The 22,779-nt window shown below is 25.3% G+C and overlaps 1 long non-coding RNA gene and 4 other non-coding genes across 5 annotated transcripts; 3 read left to right on the top strand and 2 right to left on the bottom strand.

Moving 5' to 3' along the window:
• The first annotated feature begins 15,311 nt into the window (after window positions 1–15,311).
• Window positions 15,312–15,401, top strand: Trnai-uau (transfer RNA isoleucine (anticodon UAU)). The gene is given in 2 exon segments: window positions 15,312–15,349; window positions 15,366–15,401. It is a non-coding gene; the product is annotated as a tRNA-Ile (tRNA).
• A 205-nt stretch (window positions 15,402–15,606) lies between these two features.
• Trnal-cag (transfer RNA leucine (anticodon CAG)) lies at window positions 15,607–15,689 on the top strand. The gene has a single exon. It is a non-coding gene; the product is annotated as a tRNA-Leu (tRNA).
• A 606-nt stretch (window positions 15,690–16,295) lies between these two features.
• Window positions 16,296–20,105, top strand: LOC145845711 (uncharacterized). The gene is made up of 3 exons (XR_014370507.1): window positions 16,296–16,349; window positions 18,991–19,117; window positions 19,966–20,105. It is a non-coding gene; the product is annotated as an uncharacterized LOC145845711 (long non-coding RNA).
• A 1,331-nt stretch (window positions 20,106–21,436) lies between these two features.
• On the bottom strand, window positions 21,437–21,509 carry Trnak-cuu (transfer RNA lysine (anticodon CUU)). Its single transcript has one exon. It is a non-coding gene; the product is annotated as a tRNA-Lys (tRNA).
• An 82-nt stretch (window positions 21,510–21,591) lies between these two features.
• Window positions 21,592–21,663, bottom strand: Trnap-ugg (transfer RNA proline (anticodon UGG)). The gene has a single exon. It is a non-coding gene; the product is annotated as a tRNA-Pro (tRNA).
• Between the last annotated feature and the right edge of the window lie 1,116 nt (window positions 21,664–22,779).

The raw sequence follows: 22,779 nt of genomic DNA, 5'->3' as shown, positions 1-22,779 counted from the left end.
TAATAATTTTTCTATATTTTTTTACTCTCGTGGAATAATGTAACTCGTACAAAATTGATCCTTGGTGCAAAATCGTCTTTTGTCAGTTTAGTCCCATCGTGCAATTTAGTAACCTCGTGAAATTTTGTCTTCGTGCAATTTAAACCCGTTCCCCAAAAAAAGTTACCGACCGACGGTAATATTTAGGGGTAACAGTTATAGAAAAAGTATATAACTAATAAAAATTGTTAATGAAAAAACAAGAAAAAAAAATATATAAAAGTAAATTATAAAAAACAAAAAGAGTAAAACAAAAAATATATTGTCTGAGTGTGAGGGTTAAGCGTAATAGTAATAACAAAAACTAATTTAATAATTTTTTTTTCAACCTGTGCAAAAAGTCTTCGTGCTTAAGTGATGCTCGTGCAAAATGTCCCCTCGTGCAAAAGTGACGCTCGTGCTAAAGAGTCACCGTCCAAAAGTGACACCTACCCTGTTGTAGTTCATCGATTTGGATAAGTATTGTAACATTAAATAATTTAATTGCAATCATTTTCAAATAGCAATACTTAATTAACTATTTCCAGAACAACAATTGATTCTGAATTATATTCTATTATTTTTACTACATCGAAAAATGAAATTATCAATGTAAAAAAAACTAAACCTGTAATTAGAATTCATTTAAAAGTAAGTTTGTTTTAAGTTAACCGATTCTGTTAAAATAAGTTTTTATTTCTACATATAATTATTTTTAATTATAATAACTTTACATAAATTATGCTTGTTGTAGTTAGTAAAAATTTTATATAATTCAAATGTCAATAAATAAGTGCATACTTATAGAACTTAATCATAATCATTACACATTTTTTTATACTTAGTTTTTCAAACGACTTAAAAAATACACTCAAAATATTTGGTTTTAGGATGTAGTGTAAAAAAACTTTTAGGTTATCAAGTCGCACACCACTTCGATACCTTTTAACGGTCCAGGACGTTAGTTTATGAATAAATAAGTTTTATTAAAATAATTAACTTCAAAGAGAACTAAATAAGAGACTAATTTACAATATAGTTTTTAAACTTTGTTTATTTGACGACTTATGTTTCTGATAAGAACATCTTTAAAAATAAATAGTTCACAAATTTCGTATCAAAAAGAAAAATTGCTAAACCAAGAATTTTCTGCTGAGTCAGCAGATTTGAAAAAACGTGACTCGCTTTCCTACTATACTATTGGTTCGTCAGAGTTGACTTGGCAGATGTAAGCAGATAGCATCTCAGTTGAAAATTTTAAGGAAGAAAGCAGCTGCTACTTGGATTGCAGTAATGTTTCGAATAAATAATTTGAAATAAATAAAACAAAACCTCAAATCCTAACTCAGTTTGCTTTTTAATACTTTTTTTTTTGTAACACAAATGTGTTTGTATTTAAAAAAATATTTCAAAGTATTTTTAGGTACTCTGTAAAATGTTTAAGACTGCTAAATTTTTAATAATCACTAGATGTTTTTGAATCATTATAAGCTAATGGTTATTTTAATTTTATAAACTATGCGTAAGCAACGTAGATAAAACAGACCAGTTCAGTTCCACAAACAGAAATATCTGGCAACGTACTTTTTAGATTAAAAATGTAATCAAAATAAAACAGCTTGAACTTTTTTTAATCATTTTGAAATTTACGTATTTTTAGTGGGAACGGGTCTAAATTGCACGAAGACAAAATTCCACGAGTGCACAAATTTGCACGAGGGCAAAAAATTGCACGAAGACGATTTTGTACCAAGGGTCAATTTTGCGCGAGAGTAGAAAAATACAGATAAAATAAAACTAAAAAAATAGAAAAAAGGAAATAAATAGCTACTTATCGAGGGTTAGGGGTAACAGTGATAGTAAAAATAAAACCAAATTTGAAAAAATATAAAAAATAATACAGAAATTAAAAAAATAAAATTGACCCGAGCAAAAATGTTTCTGTGCAAAATTGTCTGCTCGTGCAAACGTGTCTTCGTGTAATAAAATCTTCGTGCAATTTTGTGCACTCGTGCAATTTTGTACACTTGTCAAATTAGACAGCTACCTCATTTTTGGTACATGCTGTATACAGTAGTGCTTGTTTAATAAAATTTTCTTTTTAAGAGATTTTTTATATTTTCGTTGTAAGTTTTTTTGACTGCCGCCAAAAACTTGTTTTGGTGATACTGGCCCGTCGACTGAAACTGTTGCCTGCCCCCATTTTTATTTAAAAATAATATTTTTTATGCTAAAAATAGAATATACGTTTTTATGTTTAATTAGATGTGCAAAGTTAATTTGCATAACTTTGTAAAACAATTATCAAACTTGAACTACAGCTTTAAACGCTAACTTTTATTTTCATTTCAATTAGTATAACCTTGTGGCAACGTAAAATATATTTTAAGGTAGACAACTTTAATAGTCGATCGGCCAGGCTTTTAAGAAAAGTCTTTCGCGGACTGCGTAACTTTTAAAATTGTACTGTATAAACTAAAAAACAACTTATTAGGGGAAATATTGTATTGAAACTATCATTTAAATGCTGTGTACCAAAAATCGAACTGAGAACACGTATAAGATAATTGCCATAAAAAGATTTATTTTTACTTATCTCGCACAATAATTTTTAAGCCAAAAAGCATGTCGCGGACCGTACGTTGCCACTATTATATACATAATTAGTCATTGAAAAGCGATATATTATCTATTTTTTATTTAAGATTTGAGCAAAAAAATAACCATAATTTATTTCTTTATCCAAGTTTATAATTTTAGAAAAAAAACAAGAAAGGACTTCAAATTTAGAATAGGAACTAGAAGAAGCTAAGAACTCTTTTTCATGTATATTTGTTTTTTATTTTTATAATATTTATACTAGTTTGGTTTCACTTTTGATTATTAATCAACTAATCTCAAACTTTAATTATTTAGTTTATTAGATTTGTTAAAGTATTAATAAAAGTTTATTGTTATTTTATAACCTTTAATGTTTTTAATGCTTAAACTTGCTATTTTACGGTTTATCATAAATTTTTTATTAGTCTCTTAAATTTGGTTTGTTTATCGAATTTTGGATATTGATTGTTTTTCAATTAAGGTTAAAATCTAATAAATCTTGTTTATAAATTTTTCTGTATTAATTTTAAAATCTTGTTTTGTTTTTAGTTTATAAGTTTTTATAACACATTCAAATTTTTTTGATTGCAAACTAGTGTTGTAACTCATAGTGACTTATACTTATGATACAAAACTTATTTAAACTTTAGAAATAGCTGTGTCAAACTTTCTTTACTAAACTAAATTAAAGTTAGCCAAGTATACCTGATTTGTTTCTAAATTGTACAACGAAGTCTTAAACAATAAAATTATGTAAAGAGCTTGCTTCTTTTAATAAATCAAATTTAATTACTTATAAATTTAAACTATTTTGGGCCATTTATTTAAACAGCATTTTAACTCTTTAAAAAATACAACTATAGTAATAAAAAATTATACTCTAACACTAACTCCAAAAAATAAGTAATGTACAAAGAAAACCTAACAGTAATGTGTATTCTAACAGTTGGTGAATTATTTTTGTGTGTAATTAATATAAATGCATTTAAAAATTGTTTGTAAACTAACATCTGGATTTCACTTAATTTTTCATTTCTTTAATGATTTGTTTCAAAATATGTTTAGTGTTTTGATAATTATGTAGTTTATACTTGAATTTCTCAATCAAAAGTTCTTTATTTCTTACACATATTTATAAATCAAACAATTTTCTAATTAACTATAAGGTCCAATGAACTTACAGTGCTCACTTTGATTTGACTTCTTTAAAGATATGCAGTTGAAATACGTTTCAAAACAGTTAGGTGTGGAAAAACAAATTGTTATTTAACGATTAGACTACTCTAACTCTAATAATCTAAAATAGTTTCCTCAATTATGAAATATTGCTATGATTCTAGTTGTAAAACAAACAAGTAAAGTTCTGCGAAGAAAATAAAATATTTTTTGAAAGCTTTTGTTCATATACAGTGATTCGCTTGTAGAATAGAGTTAATTATTTAAAGATTATAACATTAATGTTTTCAAAATTGATAAAACTAATAGAAATATTGTACTAGTGAAATTTCCTAACCCATAACTAAAACGTTTACGTGAAAGTTTAGCCTAATACATATAATTCTTCAAAGTTTTGAAAACTAAAAAATTTAAACTAAGTGTTAAAACATAATTACTCAATAAAAAAAAAAAATTCAGTTTTATATGAATTACAATGAATAACTTTCTTAAATATTGTTTTCTTCGTTTACTGAATATTTAGTAGCTAAGAGCAAGATCTTTAGTGCCTTGGTGCCAGCCGAAGGAGTATTACAAGTATAAACTTAAAAAAAAGTTTGAATATTTAATTTTCTTAATATCGTTATAATTTCTTACTAATACAAATGAAATATTTAAATTTTTCAAAACCATCTTTATAAAAAAAGTATTAAAGCAGAATTAGAGTTTTAGAATCTGGTTTGCCAAAGTTTGATCTTGTTCTCGCTGGTTTACCTATATCCCACCCTCAGAAAGCTCCGCTTTTTTTCTGCGTTGCTACGCAAAGTTGGCATGACACAAAATAGTTAATAGATTTTTATTAAAACTGGTAGATCATTAATTTTACTTAGCTTGGATTTGAAAAACATTTGAAAAATAAATTTTTAGGATTTGCAAAACCTTTACTATAGTAAGTTAGGTACTTTTTTTTCAACTTAACGAAATAAAACCAGTTGTATAAAACAGTTTACAGTTTTTTTATTTGTATATGGTTTATTTTCAATTTTGACTGCATTAAATTATGACTTAACGTTGTTTTTTATTCTACTTGAAGAATAAACGTTTTTAAACAACTCATAAAAGTCTTTTGTAGTATTTTTTAGTCTTTAAAACTGTTTACTAAAAAGTTCTACATTTTTAAAGTTATGTATAAACTAATCTCCAATACTGTTTTTTATTAAATTTTTTTTAAATCAAGCATGAAATGCCTTTAAAGAATTAATGGAGATTACTAAAGTTTTAGTTCGACAAGCTCGTGTTTAAATAAAATTTATATTTAGCAAAGACGTTTTTTCGGAATAAGTTATCAATCTAGTACAGTTTATGTTTAACAGGATTTTAAATACTTTAAATTTTACGCAAGTTATTTTTAATTCAAATGATGGAAAGAAGATAGTCTGTCCCTTTTGATTTTGAAAACTGGACAGTTTTTGAAAATTTGACAATATAGAAAATACAAAACGGTTAGGAACCATTAAAAAACCACTGTCTCAGTCTTTTACAAAAAACTAACTTTGAAAAGATCTTTTGTTTGTTAACTAAACATTATTAGTTCTTATTCCAATAGAATAGTAATAGAATAGAATAAAATAATTCAAATATTTATGCTATAATAACAGATAATGTTTATCTAAAAAACAAAAGATCCTTTCAATGTTCGTGTTTGTAAAAACTGAGACATTTGTTTTTTAATGATTCCTAACCATCTTTTATTTTTTATTATGCAAATATTTTTAATTAAAAAAACAGAATAGCACATTAAGAATTTTAAAGAATTCTATAAGATGGGAATAAATAAAAGAAATGTAATTTATACAATTATGCTGTACTTATGTGTGGGAAATATTCCATTAAAACTAGACTTTTATTCTCAAATACTATGCTAACATAAGCTACTACAGAGTTTTGTATTCCTCGGTTTTTCAGCTGCAAAAAAAGCAAAGTGTTCAATTACCAGCCTAAATTAAATTGTCTGATTTATTAAAAAACAAAATTAGATAAATACTGAGACTAATACTAACTTTTACATTTTTAGTGGACTTTTTTCTTGAGTTCTGTCTTAAAAAATATCAATTAGATTAAAAACAACTTGTAAAGTAAGGTTTGTTCAAAAAATACCTGAAAACTGTATTTAACTTAAAACCTTGTTATTTTAACGAAAAATATTTTCGTTGTATTAATATTTTTTGTTGTTTTTATCCCAAAATTACTTACTATTTTATCGTTATGTAATAATACACAATTGAAAACGTTTCTAATCTATATAACTACCATATTATAAAAGAAACTATTTTTTTATTTAAACTAATAAGACCACTTTTAGCTTAAAAAATTTATATAAAAGTACTTATTTGTAACTTAATTTATGCGCATTCGTAAGTATTTTGTCTATTAGAATATCTAGTAAGTATAAAATGTAATATAAAAGAAAGAAATTTGTTGGCTCTAGTTTCAGAAATTATTAAATAATCAGAGCTTTAAAAAATACATTAAACTGTTTTTAGTTATTTTAAAACCAATTTTGAATTTTTTTTTTAAATAAATCCGCAGAAAATAGCTCACTTTATTTTTTTTAATGAGTCAAAAATTTCCATCATTTTTTAATGATGGACATGCTTGATTCCATAATTCTTAAAACAAAATACGTTTAGCTATTTTTGCTTCTTTTTATTTTTAAAGTATAGCCATTATAAACGAGTTCTGTTATAAGTCTAGATGTTTTATAATTTATTTTAGACTATAGTTCTTAAGACCCGAAGCTTGACGTTGCTAGTTAGTTAAGCTATAAAACCAACAACCGCTAGTTTTACGTCATACTTAAATTCTGGAAGCTAAGTTGTAGTTTAGAAAAGTATAAGAAAACAATTTGAAGCACTGCCATTCGAATTTGGTTATGCAGATTTTAAAATATGCATATGTTTAGTATTGACTTATAAGAGACGCATATTTCCAAAATCATCAAATTTCTTTAATGATAGGAATCAAACTAAAGATGATAAAACAAAATACTCATGGAGAATAAGTTTTTCACTAAATCTAACAAGTTAGTATAACTTTTTGTTGCTTTTGTTATCTAGTTAATTATCTCTTATCTTTGACACAAGGCATAATTATAAAATTTAACTTTCTGATCTGAGCCTTGAGGAAGTTAAATGTTTTTGTGGGCTAAGGATTTAGAGGTCTTAATGGTAATTTTGCCTTTAAAAACTCTGAATTGAAAAACTCAGTGGTTAACACATATACAAAAAATCTAAATTGTTAAAAACACTTCAATAGATTTTCTGCTTATATGTTTTAAAATAATTATAACTGTATCTTTTTAATTGTTAAATTTATACAAAAATGAAGTATATTTTTACAACTTTAATTTTAAATTTAATTTTTCAAAGTATTTTTTATTTTTTATTCAATGTTGTATTAAAGTCAGCTCAAAGTATTAATTACAAGCAAATAATGTGCAGCTTTATGACCAAATTGTCTTTCTCCCCACCAATCCATAGACCTTAGTTGTGAGTGCTCACATTTTTCTTTCTTACTGTATATAAATAAATATGATATGGAAACTTTCAATTAGCCAAAGTTTCAATGAAAAAATATATTTGTTAATAATTTTTGGTACTCACAAATACTACAACTTAAACTAATTAAGAATCTAGCTGGTACAAAAGTTTATGCTTGTTTAGTAACATAAATACTAAGTCTTATTCCAAGCTTACATTTTTTGTACTTAAAAATTTACCATTTACCACAGTAAATGTATTCAGGGTAAGAATGTTACATCATTTGTAAGTTTTCCTTCACTTGTAATACTTAAATTTATTTATAGCTAAAAATAGTTCAACATATTTCCCTCTGTTTAAAAAAAAAAATTGGGGGTATAATTTTGAGAAGTACAAAAATTGCTCTAAATAGCAGTGGGTAATTTTTCTACTTGTTAGGCAAGATTGAAATTTCTACTTGTTAGGCAAGATTGATCAGAATAAGTTTTTTGGCTTTAAATAGTCTTTGCAGGTTGCATGATTATGAAAAATAGTGTAAAAGTTATCAAAGAAGTTTTTAAAAGCAAAACAGCTATGAAATTTATTTAACTTTGCTATAAACTAATAACACAGTTAAGAGTATTAATAAAAAAAACACTTCTCCTAAACTACAAGTCAGTTTTTATAGAATGATTTTTTTTTTAGTTTTTGAGGTAAATATGTTTTTGTAAAAAGATACCAATACAAACGTATAGATCTCAAATTATAACTATTAATTATAAATCTATCTTCTTCAGTTTATGAGCTAAAGACCTCAAATTTCCAGGAATTTATTTTTAATGATTTAAAATACTTAATAAATTGGGTTTTTTGAAATATCAAAAAATATTAATTTTATATTTAAAAAAATGTAGATTTTTAAGTATTTTTTCCATCAAAGTTGAAAAATTTCAATCTTTTTAGATAATGATAATATGAATTTTATGAAAACTTGAGAAAGATTACTTTAAAAATTATAAAGAAGATAGATTTTTAGTGAAGTAGTCTTTTTTTGCATTTTTATCTGCCCTTCCATAAAAACCAACTGAAGTCCCTTACTTTGATTGCTTATATCTCAAAAGTTACTCACTTTCAGTTTTTGTAAGCGGTTGAAATTTTTCTGACAGCTCAGATAAAACTCTACAAAATAAGATCAGCTTGTAAAAAACAAGGTTGACTTCTCCCAGGCCATAAATTAAAACACTTATTGCAAGTCAGTGCTTATGTTGCTGGGCAAGATATATTTTTTGCTGGCTTTAAAGCAACACCTGCTGAATTTTGTATGCCAAGCAAAGCAGCTGTAGAAGTCTAAAAAAGCATTTAGTTTATGGTCTGATAGATTATAGAGAACATTGTGTCAAAAATGTATAATTAATAATCTTGCACTAGCTCAAGTCAAAGTAAAATAAAAAATAACTTGATAATAACAATACATAACTAATATCAAAAGTAATCTAAATTATTAACAGTAATTTGAGTTTAAAGTAAAACATCTTACTTTATGATAAGATCTATTATTTTGTTAAACACTTGTTAAGGCCATTGGGGTAATAAACTTGATATGCAAGTTAATCTTATTTTAAAGATCTTTAATTCAGCTAGCACTTATTCTCTACAATTTTCAAAATTCAAATAAACTTTTGATATATAAGGGTACAAAGTAGGAATATACATAATTACATTATACAAATCAACACATAATTATAGAAAAATTAAACTAGTAAGGCAAAAATAAAGACTGCTTTTTAAAAAGTTTATCATCTGTAGTTTTCAAGCAATTGTACTCAATTAAACTTTTTTAGTCTAATTTCACTTAAAAACTAACTATTAGTCTAAAGATATTTTTAGTATTGAGTAGATTAATCTTAAAAAAAAGCAATAAATTGATTATTTTTTACACTTAGTCACCAAGCACACTTTTATTGAATATTTACAATACAGTTTTTTTAATGATGCAATACTTCATAACATTTAGGGTCAGTTTTTCAACAAATAAATGAATAGGTAGATTTTTAGTTAGTTTTAAAAAAATCTGAGAAAATTAACAACTGAAATTTCATTTTCAAACCCTAGCATATGAAACTTTTAGCTAAGCTTATTTTACCTAAAAATACAATTAAATACTTTTGTTCTGATTTTTTTAAAGCTTACAAATGAGTGCCAATGTTTATAAAAAAAAAGTTTTTTTTTGCCTTCATTCAAAGTACTACCTCGAATTTATATTTTATTCATAGTGATATTTTTATTATTAAGACCTTAATATGGTAAGATATTTCTTTTAAAAATTTCTATAGTGTCAAGTTTTTTACCAAGCTAGGCGTTGCATTTTATTAATTTAAAAAAACCAAGGTAAATTTTGAGATACAATCGATCATAGCTTTTCACTTAAGTTCTTTTTGAAAGGAGCAAGCTAAAAATTTGAAAAAAAAGACTATTTAATTGAAATCATATTATATACATGTTTAAGCAACTGCTTTAATTTTTTTTAGTCTAATTTTTATGACATACAAACAGTAGTGATTTTGGATTTTTGTTTATCCTTATTAAAAATATTAAATACAAATCTCTATGATTACAAAAACATTAACTATAACATAATAAACGTTACATTTCAATTTTTAATAAAAAAAAATCCAAAAACTTAAGGTCTTAGCACAAAACACTTTAAGAGTATAGACTTTTTTTTTGAAGTTAAGGTCGGGCCATAGAGGTGGTCTAACATTTTTTTACTAAATTGGTTCTTGTATCAAAGCTTAAAGTATTAACTATAAGTCAGTTTTTAAACAACACAAGAATTTTAAGATGTATATCTATATATAGATGTATTTGTTACAAAAAATTTCTATAGAACATATGGACGGTAATTTGTTTATTGTCAATTTTCTTGGAAATAAAAAAATCACTTAAAGTATATTTTTTCCTTCATTTTTCGAGCTAGAGACCTCAAATTTTAAGGAAACGTTCCTTTTATAGTTTAAAAGACTTTGAATTATGTGATTTGAAAAAAATAAAGAATGATAGTTTTTGATAAAATATATAAAAATATATGTGATGTTTTATATATAATTTTTTTTTTTCAAAAATAAAAAAGTTCCTGCATTGAATCAATTTAGATATTAGTAATAAAACTTCTGTGAAAATTTGAAGAAAATTGGTTTAAAAATGCAGGAGAAGATAGATTACTTGTGAAATAGTCTTTTTTGCGATTTTTGTTTTTGCCACCCACTAGAAACCTATTGAGCACATTGACTTTGATCACTAATATCTCAAAAGTAACTATGATTTTTTTCAAGCCGTTAAAGGTAAAAAAATCTGATAGCTCAAATAAATTTCTGAAAAGTAAGATCAACTAGTAAAAAAAAAAGATTGACCCATCTATGCTCTTAATGTTAAAATTAGTCTTTTTTAATTCTTTCATTAGTTTCTATAGGAATAATTTTACAAAACTGACTATTTCTCAAAAATTTGTAAAACTTAAACAATATTGTTAGAGTGCATTTAAGTATTTCGTTAATCTTTTGACAAGGTCAGTTTTTTTTATCACCAAAGCTGACCACAGATAAAATAGCTAGTTAGCACCTTAGTTATTAAAAAATTTTATTTAAAAATATTACACTTGTTATTTTAAGTTTTTAATAATTAATTCAATATTAATTCTAAAATTAAAAATTTTGGTCTCCAAGCAACAGGGGTAAGGCCAAAAATCAGGTTACATTTTAAACAATAAATTCATTGATTTTATGCTTTTAAAGAGCATTTTATGTTTTTATAATTCAATTTTTCAAATATACCTGGCTCACAGACAACTTTTTAGGTGAATAAGTCACGTTGACTAATAAGTTGCCCACCTCTACCCTATGACCTTCATTATCGCTTGATTTTTTAAACTAAACGTTATCAAGAAAAGTTTGCTTACAGTTGTCATTATTACATTAAATCAGGATTTCCAAAAGTGGGCGGTACCACCCCCTGGGGGCAATTCTAGTAAGTTGGGGGGCAATAATTGGTAAAGGGGCAAAAGGGGGGGGGGGGCAGTTTTAAAATTTTGGGCGATTTCAAAGTTTTAAAACTTATACTAGATATTTTTGAGTTGCAGATGAAGAGCAAAAAAAAAAGGTCTTAAGGGTTTTAAATGGTAGTCTTGTTGGAGGGGGCAATAGCCTTTTTATTTCTTCAAAGGGGGCAGTTTGAAAAAAAATTGGGAAAACCTGCATTAAATTGAATAGGATTGATTTTTTGCTCCCAACCAGAGTTATCATACATGAAAGCTTCTTGTAGTTTAAGAGTTTTAAAACAATGCTTTTTTTACACTTACTTCATTATGCTACACTCATTTGCCAATCAAATTATTTAAAAATACACGCTGTTTTTATAAACTTATATAGTGTTAACATTTTATTTTATTTTAGATAAGTTTAGAAGCATGAAAGTTGAAAGTTTTCACAGCTAAAAAACTAAGCTAGTTTGATTTTGCAAAAAGTTCTTTTGTAATTTACTTGAAGCACTACTAAAATGGACAAACATTAAATTTGTATTAACATTTAAAACATATTACATTAATTAATGCAAAAAAGGCCATATCGGGATTAGAGAAGTATTTTTTACAGTTTGATATTGTTTTGCATTTTCTATTAAGTTTACTAGAAGCTTTTTATGAATTTGATTTCAAATAAACTTGATTTGATCTAAGAGTATTCAGTAAATGTTCAACACCAAAAAGATCTTTTAAAGCCATAGGGATTAAAAGCAAAGATGTAATGTAGTTGTACAAATTTAGTTTTTGTTTTGATCAATCTAGTAGATTTTGTTATTTTTTACTATCAAGTGTCGGCATGTCTGAGTTATCATAAGCACATTGTATTAAATATTTTAAATTGAATTCTAATGCTGATAAAGTTAGTTAATTTAGTAATTAAATGTAAATTTAGTTCTCAAATTTACCCAGTTTCTGACTAGTTTCTCTTACATATTTAAATTTTATCATAGTTATCAGTTTATTCCAGTTTATAAAATTGATAATAAATTAGAAGATTAAATTTTTGAAAATTAAAAAAAAATTGCAAAAAACAAAAAAAAGTTCTATCTCTTTTTACAGTTGTTAAAGCAGACTATTTGTAACATTATGAATTTTCCTAGCTAACTCTAAAAAAAAATTACGGATTTATTTTAAAATATATTTTAAATTACTTTCATTAACAAAAATAAGAAAGATTATAATGCTCTATTTAATACTACTTCAGAAAAAATTTAACCTTGAGTTAACTAGCCTAAAGAATCTTGGTATTCTTGGTAGTACTTAAATTTTGGGTTTTTCTTGAGAGTCTTTTATAGATTCAAGTTTTAAACTATAGATTATTTGTATAAAAAACTAAATAAGTTAATTTTATTTGCTTTAAAAAAGCTTAAGTGGTGTGTAAACCAGCTACTTGAGTTTTATGTTTAAATAACAATTTTATCTTTATATCATCTCTTAATATTTATAACTACAATATATATATATATATACATCAGGGTTTCCCAAACTTTTTTGCAAATGGCCCCCTTTAAAGAGTTTGAAAAAGCAATGGCCCCCATCAACATATAGTTTATTCATAAACTATACACATAAGACCTTTTTTTTTTTGCTCTTCATCTGCAACTCAAGAATATCTAGTGTAAGTTTCAAGTTATGGCCCCCCCTCTTCCCCCTTTACTGCTCATGGCCCCCTGAGTTTTTGACTTGGCCCACTTTGGGAAACCCTGATATACATTAACATATACTGTAGTTTTTTACATTGATTCAGCATTATTTATTTTAAGGTTCATTTCGCTATAACCAACTTTATTAGGCAATGAGCCAAGTATTTTGTGGATAATAATAATTAAATAGTCTAGGGTTGCCAAAAAATATGGAATCCTAAAAAAACTCGGAATTTTGAGCAAAAATCACAAAAAAACCTGGTATTTTAGACTGTTTTTACTAATAAAGTAGTAGAGCTTCGATTAGACATATAAAATCTATCCTATATATAGAAGTTTTTATTTTTTATATTTTCTTATCAAGAAACACATTTTTAGATAGTTTTAATAAATCTTTTCTATGTTGTTATACTATTTAAGACTAATTTTACCTTAAATTAATTTTTATGCGTAAAATGGGCAAAAAGCTTGTTCTTTAAAAAACTTTCAAGAAATTCAGAAAACCTGAAAAAGAATTTTCAAATTTTTTCAGCAACCCTGATAGTATCTTTAAAATCTTTTTGTTATCAGTATAAAAATAACTGATATTTCATTTATGTAAAAAAGTAAATTAAGCTTAAACTATAAGTTATATGGTAAAAAGGTATTTAATTAAATAAATTGATTTTACAATTTTTTTTCTGTTCTCAAAAGAACTAGTTAAAATGTATTTTTATAACATTAAATTTATGACTGCATTTGAAAAACAATGTATTTGAAATGTTAAGGTCAAATTAAACTAAAAAATATATATTACCACAACATTTAAAATGTATTTGAATTAAATAAAGAAGTTGTAGAAAATTGAAAATTTCTTGGTCTAAGTATAAAGTTTAAATTTAATTAATTATCAAACGTTTACTGTTTAAATGTTTGAATGTACTAAAACTGTGAATTCAAAAACTATAAATACTTGTATTAAGAAAAATTTAATAAAATATTTAATAAAAAACTATATTTTGAATTACCGAAAAAACCTAACATGTTATTAATTTAACAACACAATTTTGAGTTTAGTTTTTAAAAGTTTCTAACATTAAAAAAAAATATTTTATCAATTGAACTCAAGCTTAAACTTTCATTCGACACAAATATCCTATAATTACCTAAAAATAATATTCTACATTTTGAATTATATTCTCTTTAGTTATTCTGATAAGTTTTAGTTGAAAGTAATTTAACTAGATTTTTTTTCATGAGCATAAAGTTAATTTTATAGGCAAATTTATTAATTTTTCAAAAAACATAAAACTTTAATGTCAATTATTTACCTTATCTTAAAAGCTATCTAAAATTTTTTTTTTATTTAAAAGAACGCACCTTTGTCTTTAATTAAAAAAAAGTTTGGTTTGGGGTTTGAATAATTTCATGGGGTCCCTCCAAAAAAACAGGTTTTTTTTTTTCATTATTATTGCCTTATAACCAAAAATTTTATTTATTTTTATTTTTTTTTTATTTCCCTTAGTTTGCACGTTATTTAAACTCTTAGATGATTATTTTATGACTAATGTTAATATCTTTTACGATTTGGCCCCAAAGCAAAATGATGTATATTACACTATCATTTGCCTTGGCCATTTCCTAGATAAAAAATTGGTAAAAGGAAAAAAAAATTAATAAGAATGTGAATTACAACAAATTTAATTAAACTAAAATAATTTAATGAAATTTGTTGTAATTCACATTCTTATTAATTTTTTTTTCCTTTTATCAATTTTTTATCTAGGAAATGGCCAAGGCAAATCATAGTGTAATATACATCATGTTGCTTTGGAGCCAAATCGTTAACATAAAATAATCATTTAAGAGTTTAAATAACATGCAAACTAAGGGAAATCAAAAAAATAAAATTAAAAAAAATATTTATTATTGATTCGAAGGCAATTATAATGAAAAAAAAACCTTTTTTTTTGGAGGGACCCCATGAAATTATTCAAATCCCAAACTAATTTTTTTTTCTTTAATTAAAGACAAAGGTGCGTTCTTTTAAATAAAAAAAATTTTTAGATAGTTTTTAAGATAAGGAAAATAATTGACATTAAAGTTTTATGTTTTTTGAAAATTAATAAATTTGCCTATAAAATTAACTTTATGCTCGTTTGTTTTTCGATATGAGGTAGATTTAAAATGTTTAATTTAAGTTTTACATCAGTAAAAAGTAATTAAAACTATAGGTAGAATAATTTGAGCTTAAGAATTAACTATACTACAGCCCTTAAAAAATTTGACATTTATATTCTCTACTTTGCCCTCCTCAGCGTAGCTCCCGTGGCGCAATCGGTTAGCGCGCCGTACTTATAAGATAGTATCGGAGAAATGCGGAGGTTGTGAGTTCGAGCCTCACCGGGAGCACTTTTTTTCTAAAGAAACAACAAATACATATATATATCTACTTCTAATGCTGAAGTAGAGAGGCTCTCTACAACGAATAAACAAACTGAAGATCTGTTCTGTTTAGCAGAATAGTGAAACAATTGTATATAAAAATAAAACGAAACTTTTGTTTTATTGATATATGTATATATATATATACCCGTCAACACGTTGATTGTCAGTTGGCAGGATGGCCGAGTGGTCTAAGGCGCTGCGTTCAGGTCGCAGTCTACATTGTAGGCGCGGGTTCGAATCCCGCTCCTGTCACAAAGTTTGCTTGCTTTTAATATTGTTTGTCATGTTTATTAAGATAAATTATTAAATATGATAAAGATTTCATTATTACATGATGTAGTTTAAAATTTTCATTGATTTATAAATATTATTATTTAAATAGGTGCTATTAATTTTTTTATTTTTCTGCAATTATCCATTAAAGCAGCTTGATATATAAACAAGCTTAATTTGTAAAATTTTTATAAGTATTTATATTAAACAGATAAGTTTAGGATGCCTTAGCTCAGTGGTCGGCACGGTGTACACTGGTGCACACTAGTGTACACGAAATTTATTTTGGGGTGCACGAAACTTTTAGAGTACACGAAAGTCATTTAGGGGTGCACAAAATTTTGAGATTACACAAAACTTTTTTTTTGTCTTAATTTTATTATATTTATTTAGTTTAAGCGACATACTTAAATATTTAAGTTAAATCTAGCCCTGGTGTTTAGTTTAGCTTTTAATTTATTGGCCATTTTACTCTCATGATCTATTTTGGTATTGAAAATCACATAACACTCTTTATATCAACATTGAGGAAGCAGTTTGCATCTGAAAGAATTGAGAGAAAGCTCGAAGATCTTGTGGAATAAGTTGGCTGATGTGGAGGAAGCTTTCATCCAGCTAAGATCATGAATATATTAAAAGGTTAGTATTTTTCTTTTTACTTACAGTATTAGTAGATTACAGTATTTTGCTTAGTGAAGAAAGTTTCTTTTATAAATTATTAATACTACCTACTTTTAAAACTAAACAATAATTTCTTTAAAAATATTCACATGATAATTATAATATTTTTATACTTAAAGGAAAATTAAAGAATTTATGTTCAATAAAAAATACTTAAATAAGATAAAAACAGTTAAAGTATATTAAAAAAAAATTCTAAATAGATTCATAACAGTAGTAATGAACAAGTTTTAAGTAACAGCTTTAAGTTTTGAATAACATAAGTTAAGTAAATATTATACCTTTGAATTTATTTTATTATTTAATTAATTAACCAATCCATAATTGAATAGTACATATAAAATTTGAAGAAAATATAGGCTTAAATTGACATTGAGTTGCCACCTACTGAGGATAATTTAAATTTTATAAAAGTTTTTGAAAATCTCAAGATGGCTAGAACTTTTCTGTTTTTTTCTTAATCTCAGGCTAGCTAGGTATGCTTTTATTAAACTACTTGTTACTAAAATTTATTGACTTTAAAAATTGAAAATTTTATTCTCTTAATTATTTTATTTACTAGCTATTTTGATCTGTTGGTTTAACAAAATATGTTGTATCTGTTGTATGATTCAAGGTTGCCACACACTCAGCCTAAATGTTTTTTTTTTTTATTAGAAATAAAGTCTTATTAAGCATGTTATTTTTCTTGCAAAAGTTAGTCTAGTTTTGGACTTGTGTAGAATATTTGAATGTATGTATTATTTCTTTTTGAAATATAAAAAATTTATTTAGTCATTTATCAAAATATTAATTTAAGTATACTGCTACTTTTGAGCTTTGGCTTTCTCTTTTCTTTATTAAACTCAAAATGACCAAGGCTAGTTTTATTGTAACTAATACAGAGTCCTACACTTAGTGCAACTCAGGACAGTATAAATATTTTACAATTCTCAGGATAATTTGTTTTTTGAATCTTATTCCAATATTTTCTATTTCATTAAATAAAACTTCTTTGTTGTAGTTTCAAATTTTTTTTTTTAAATTCCAATTTTGATGAATAACCTGAGTTGTTTTTTAAACTTTAATTATATTGAATATTTATATATGATGTTTTATAAAAATTTTAAAGTTAAAGAGTCACTATAGTTTTTTAACTCAAAGAGTAACAACAGTGCTAATGCTTGATCTTTAATTTATGAATTAAACTAAGCAGTAATTTAATAATTTTGTTAGAAGAGTTATAGTATGTGTTTCTAAGATGTAAATCTTTCTTTATGCCTACCAAACATTTAAAAAAGACTAAACAATTTTGTTTAGAATTTTATAATAATTTATAATTTTATATTAAAAACCAAAAAATTATTATTTGTGTAATGTTAAGCTAGTTTTTTCTGTTTTAGTTGTGCTTATTTGAAAATAGTTTTTTTTTAAATGTTTTAAAATGATGTACAGTTCCTCAGTTGTTTTACTTAATTTGAATATTTTGAAAGAAAACACACTGTTAATTGATATCAATTTCAGTTTTTCTATTATGTAAATGCAAAAATATAGACATTTTACAGGTATTATGATACTTTATCAAAACTTAGACTAGTAAGAATTTAAAAAACACCCATTTTAGGTTAGAATGTTTTTCCTGAGCTTGAGCCTGGTTTTGATTTTTGATTAACAACCCTTTTTACCTTAAAACTATAAAAGTAAAAGTAATTTTTAAAACTAGTTTAAAAATGTATGTTTGTTATAAATTTGATATTTCAGGTTATCAAAAAGTTTGCCACACAATCAGAATAATCCTGGATGCTTTAAAATTTTGAAAATCTCAGTATGACATAAGATAACTTAGAAAATTTTGAATTTGTTTTTTAAACCCAGGCTGACTCAAGATAGTTTTTTTTAACTCAGTATAGTTTTAAGATTTCAGGCATTTTTTTCCTACATTTTGAATGAGATATAGTTAATATAGTCCCAATGATTTATTTTGTAACTTTTAGTATTTTTGCTGAAGATATATGTTTTTCTTGCCTTTGAAAATAAAAAAATTAAAAAAACTTAGATGACTACAGTTCAGTTTAAAGTCATTCAGGACAGTCTTGATCTGTCAAATCAGTTTTAACCAAAAGGATTAAAATGCTGTCAAGCTTATTCAACAGTACCTACTTTAAATGTTTGACATAAGAAAAAATGTTTTTTGTTTCAAAGAGGAGCAACTCTGGTCTTAATATAATTAAATTCTTTACTTTGCGAATTATTGATTGTCTTTTTGACTTTTTTCTTGCATTTTACAACTTTTACATACTAGAACTCTGACTTTAAATATAACTTTTATTAAACTAAGCTAAAAAAAATATAACACAAAATAATTTTAAATATTTGCAGTAAGATATCAAATTAACTGTATAATACTTATCTTAAACCAAATGTTTTACTTGAGATGGTTATTTATATTTTTTATAGATATAAAAAGTTTTGTAAGTTAAATCAGCACAATTTTTTTAAAGCTATAAAGTTTTTTTTTAATATTGATTAAACTAGATTAGAAATCAGTACTGACATTAGTTTTTTGATAAAATTTTTACACACTCAAACTACTTTGGATAACTCTTATGCTATTTTAAAGGTTGGAAAACTTTGGCAAAGTAACTTTTTAAAAGATACTTATGCTGAGACATTATACCTCAATTGAAGAACTTACTTGACAAGTTAAACCACAACCCAGTAGCAGTTCCAATAAACAGCTCATTATGGTAAGTTAGTTTTAGAATAATAGGTCTCTTGGTATTTTAGTCTCTTATATTACACTAAAAAAAATTAAAAGTCAATGTCTCTTTTACTAATATTGATTAAAGTGTAAAATTTTTCGAAAATGATTTATTCATTTTTATAGGTGCTTAATAACTCTTGAGAAAAATCTAATTATTAATATGTAAATTTAATTAATTTTCATTAATTTAATTGTTTTTTTTTGTAATCATAAACATTTTATTTACTATTTAGTTTAAAAAATTACTTGTTTTTATTAGTAACAGCTTTGTTTTTGCTTTTTTTTTTGAACATTGTAGTTTTATTTTTTTATGTTATAGCTCATTTTTATTCTTACTTATTTTAATAAGTTGAATAGTATAGTCCAAATCTTAAACATACTTTTTAAAACTTAAATATTTATAAATTTTTTTTTTAAGACATGTAAAAGATTAAATTATTGATAAATTTTAAACTTAAAAACATTTCATGTTAAAACTTTACCTTTTAACGTAAAGTTCAATATAGATTTTATGTGTGTATGATGTTAGATACTATTATATAATTTTTTTTTATTGATATTTTGTTCACAAAAAATAGTTGATGTTTTAAATTTTAATAGTCTCATTTTAAAAAGTTTTTGTTTTAGAGTTTGATTTTAACTGTTAAGTATTTTTATAATTTTTTAGCTCATTATAAATTTGATTAAAGTTGGGTATGCAACTCGATGACCGAGAGGTCTTTTTGTGTATCCAGGTCCTTCAACCAAAAATAATTTTTGAGCAATTTTTTCAATAAACCTCATTAAGACCTGAATTATTACTAAGCATTAACTTTAAAATCTTAATTTTAGGTTTGATCAGATTCGTGCAAGCAACAAGACCAACACATACAGTTCCAGATCAACAAAACGGATTTAGCTAGGATAATATTTTCATGTCTTTTTTGTCGTTACTTTTTGGTGTAATTTTTGTTTCCTTAATTTTTTCGTGGCAATACATTTGTTAAACACATATAGTAATCGATTAATAAAAAATCATTAAGTTAAGTTAACTAAATAATTAAATTTACCATGCAATAAAAAGTACCAAGACTGCTGATTGTTAATTGGGATTGTGGCAATGTATTAAATTAATCTAGTTAGTATTTTAGACCTGGGTGATACAAGTAAAATATTGTTGTAATAATTATATCACCGATAGAATTTTTTTAAAATGGATAGGGTAAAGTGAACAATTTTAAGTTATCTTCTAAAAATTAATTGGGTGTTCCCGAATTATTAGTAAAAAAATCGATTTAAAGTATTTACATATTCTTCAACACTAGCGGCGCTAAAGAATGGAAATTGGGGTGCACCAAATTTTAATTTTGTGATTTAGGGTTCACGGATTCAAATTAGCGTGCCGACCACTGCCTTAGCTTACAATTACTTTTTACACTTACATTACTTACAAATTAAATAACACCTTTTTTTTTTGTGAAATTCAGTAAAGTTTTTTTATAAAAATAAAAGTAGTATAAAGTAAATTAAAAATTAATTTTGCGTTTGCTAGTAGAACAAAGTAAAGTTTTTTTTTTTACATTATTATTTTGTACTTCTTTTGAGTCAACAGTTATAAATAGTATTGCTTTGATAACATTTTAAAAATATTTTTTTGTGCTAGAACAAAGCAATAGAATTAATTCAGGTTTTCAAATTGAACAATTGTTGTATGTTTAGTTTTTCATGATTTAGTTTCTTTTCAGAATTATATTGTGTGTAAACTTTGAAACTTATTAGATGAAAACTTCGATTTTCAAAAATAAAATGCTTCTCCTAAAAGTTATCAAGTGTAAGTTTAATTTTATAAAGTTTTTTTTTTTGAACTAAGATTACTTAAAATTTAAATTTGTTTTAAAAATTTTAAGTAAAATATAATACAGATTAAATTAATAACTAAACACAAATTCCCTTTTTTACTTTGATTAAAAGTTTTTTTTAATAGTTAAAATTTTAATAATCTGCCACGCAGGAGGCCCGGGTTAGATTCCCGGACAATTCATTTTTGTTTAAAATATTTTGACTTGAAATAAAAATAAAAAAGCAATAAGATTTTTTAGCTAATATGATGCTAAAAATTAATTCGAATAACTGTATTCTTAACAAAGCTTTCTATGACTACAACAAATAAGTCTTTATCTAGTTTTTATTTCTTCATTCAGTTTTTAAAAAACAATCAGCTTGTTTTACATAAAGTTAAATAAAAGGTACTGTTTTTGGCCTTAATAACACTATACAAATAAAAAATAACTTCTAGGGTTTTAACCAAATGGTAAAAAGAGTGCGCCCAACGTGGGGCTCGAACCCACGACCGTTGGATTAAGAGTCCAACGCTCTACCGACTGAGCTAGCCGGGCACGCTGTGAATTAACTTTATTGAGTTTATAAAGCCTTTGTGACGATACTATGACGTAATAATCCTTTAACTGACGTCAAAAAGGGCTCGTCCGGGATTTGAACCCGGGACCTCTCGCACCCAAAGCGAGAATCATACCCCTAGACCAACGAGCCACTTGTCAGTATGGGTCTTGTTTGGATTGTATATCTAACAGGTATTATGACGTTGTATTGAGAATATTGCCTAGGGTATTTGTCAAAATCATTGTTTTATTTATAGATGAAGCCAGTTTTTTGTTTGTTTAAATGTAACTAATAGTGGTAGTCGTTACAGCTTAAAGTGTCTAATAAAAATTTTAGCATAGTTTATGTGTGTACCAAATATTTATTTTATATTTGAGTACAACTAAAATAATTATAAGTTAAGGTTGTTTTATTTAAATGTGGTGCACAAAGTTATTATTTTTAATATCAAGTTGTTTCTTAATTTTAATAATAAATATTATTTTTTAGAAGATTAATAAATAACTAAGTAAATAAATTTCGTATAGTTTTTGTTTACTAATCTTATTTTTAATGCAAACATAATTGTTATTTAGGGTGAAATTTACTATTTTATTTACATTTAAGACAACTGGCTTAAAAGTAAATCATAAACTCATAAGTATATCACTATATATTACAGTCTGTTTTTGTATAACCTTTTACTTAAATGAAAATTTCAGTTTAATCCTTTAAGTTATTTATAAATAAATATTTGGTACACATATAAACTATGCTAAAATTTCTAGTAGACACTATAAGCTGTAACGACTACCACTATTAGTTACATTTAAACAAACAAAAAACTGGCTTCATCTATAAATAAAACAATGATTTTGACAAATACCCTAGGCAATGTTCTCAATACAACGTCATAATACCTGTTAGATATACAAACCAAACAAGACATCTTTTGACAAGTGGCTCGTTGGTCTAGGGGTATGTTCTCGCTTTGGGTGCGAGAGGTCCCGGGTTCAAATCCCGGACGAGCCCCTTTTGACGTCAGTTAAAGGGTTATTACGTCAAAGTATCGTCTCAAAGGCTTTATAAATTCAATAAAGTTAATTGATATTGTGCCCGGCTAGCTCAGTCGGTAGAGTGTTTGACTCTTAATCCAACGGTCGTGGGTTCGAGCCCCACGTTGGGCGCACTCTCTTTACCATTTGGTTACAACCCTAGAAGTTATTTTTTATTTGTATAGTGTTATTAAGGCCAAAAACAGTACCTTTTATTTAACTTTATGTAAAA

The sequence above is a fragment of the Thalia democratica genome, unplaced genomic scaffold, assembly GCF_965202585.1.
Source record: "Thalia democratica unplaced genomic scaffold, ktThaDemo2.hap1.1 HAP1_SCAFFOLD_139, whole genome shotgun sequence".
In the NCBI taxonomy this organism is placed as follows: domain Eukaryota; kingdom Metazoa; phylum Chordata; class Thaliacea; order Salpida; family Salpidae; genus Thalia; species Thalia democratica.
The sequence above is the reverse complement of the archived record's forward strand: the minus strand, read 5'-3'. Positions and strand labels throughout refer to the sequence as shown.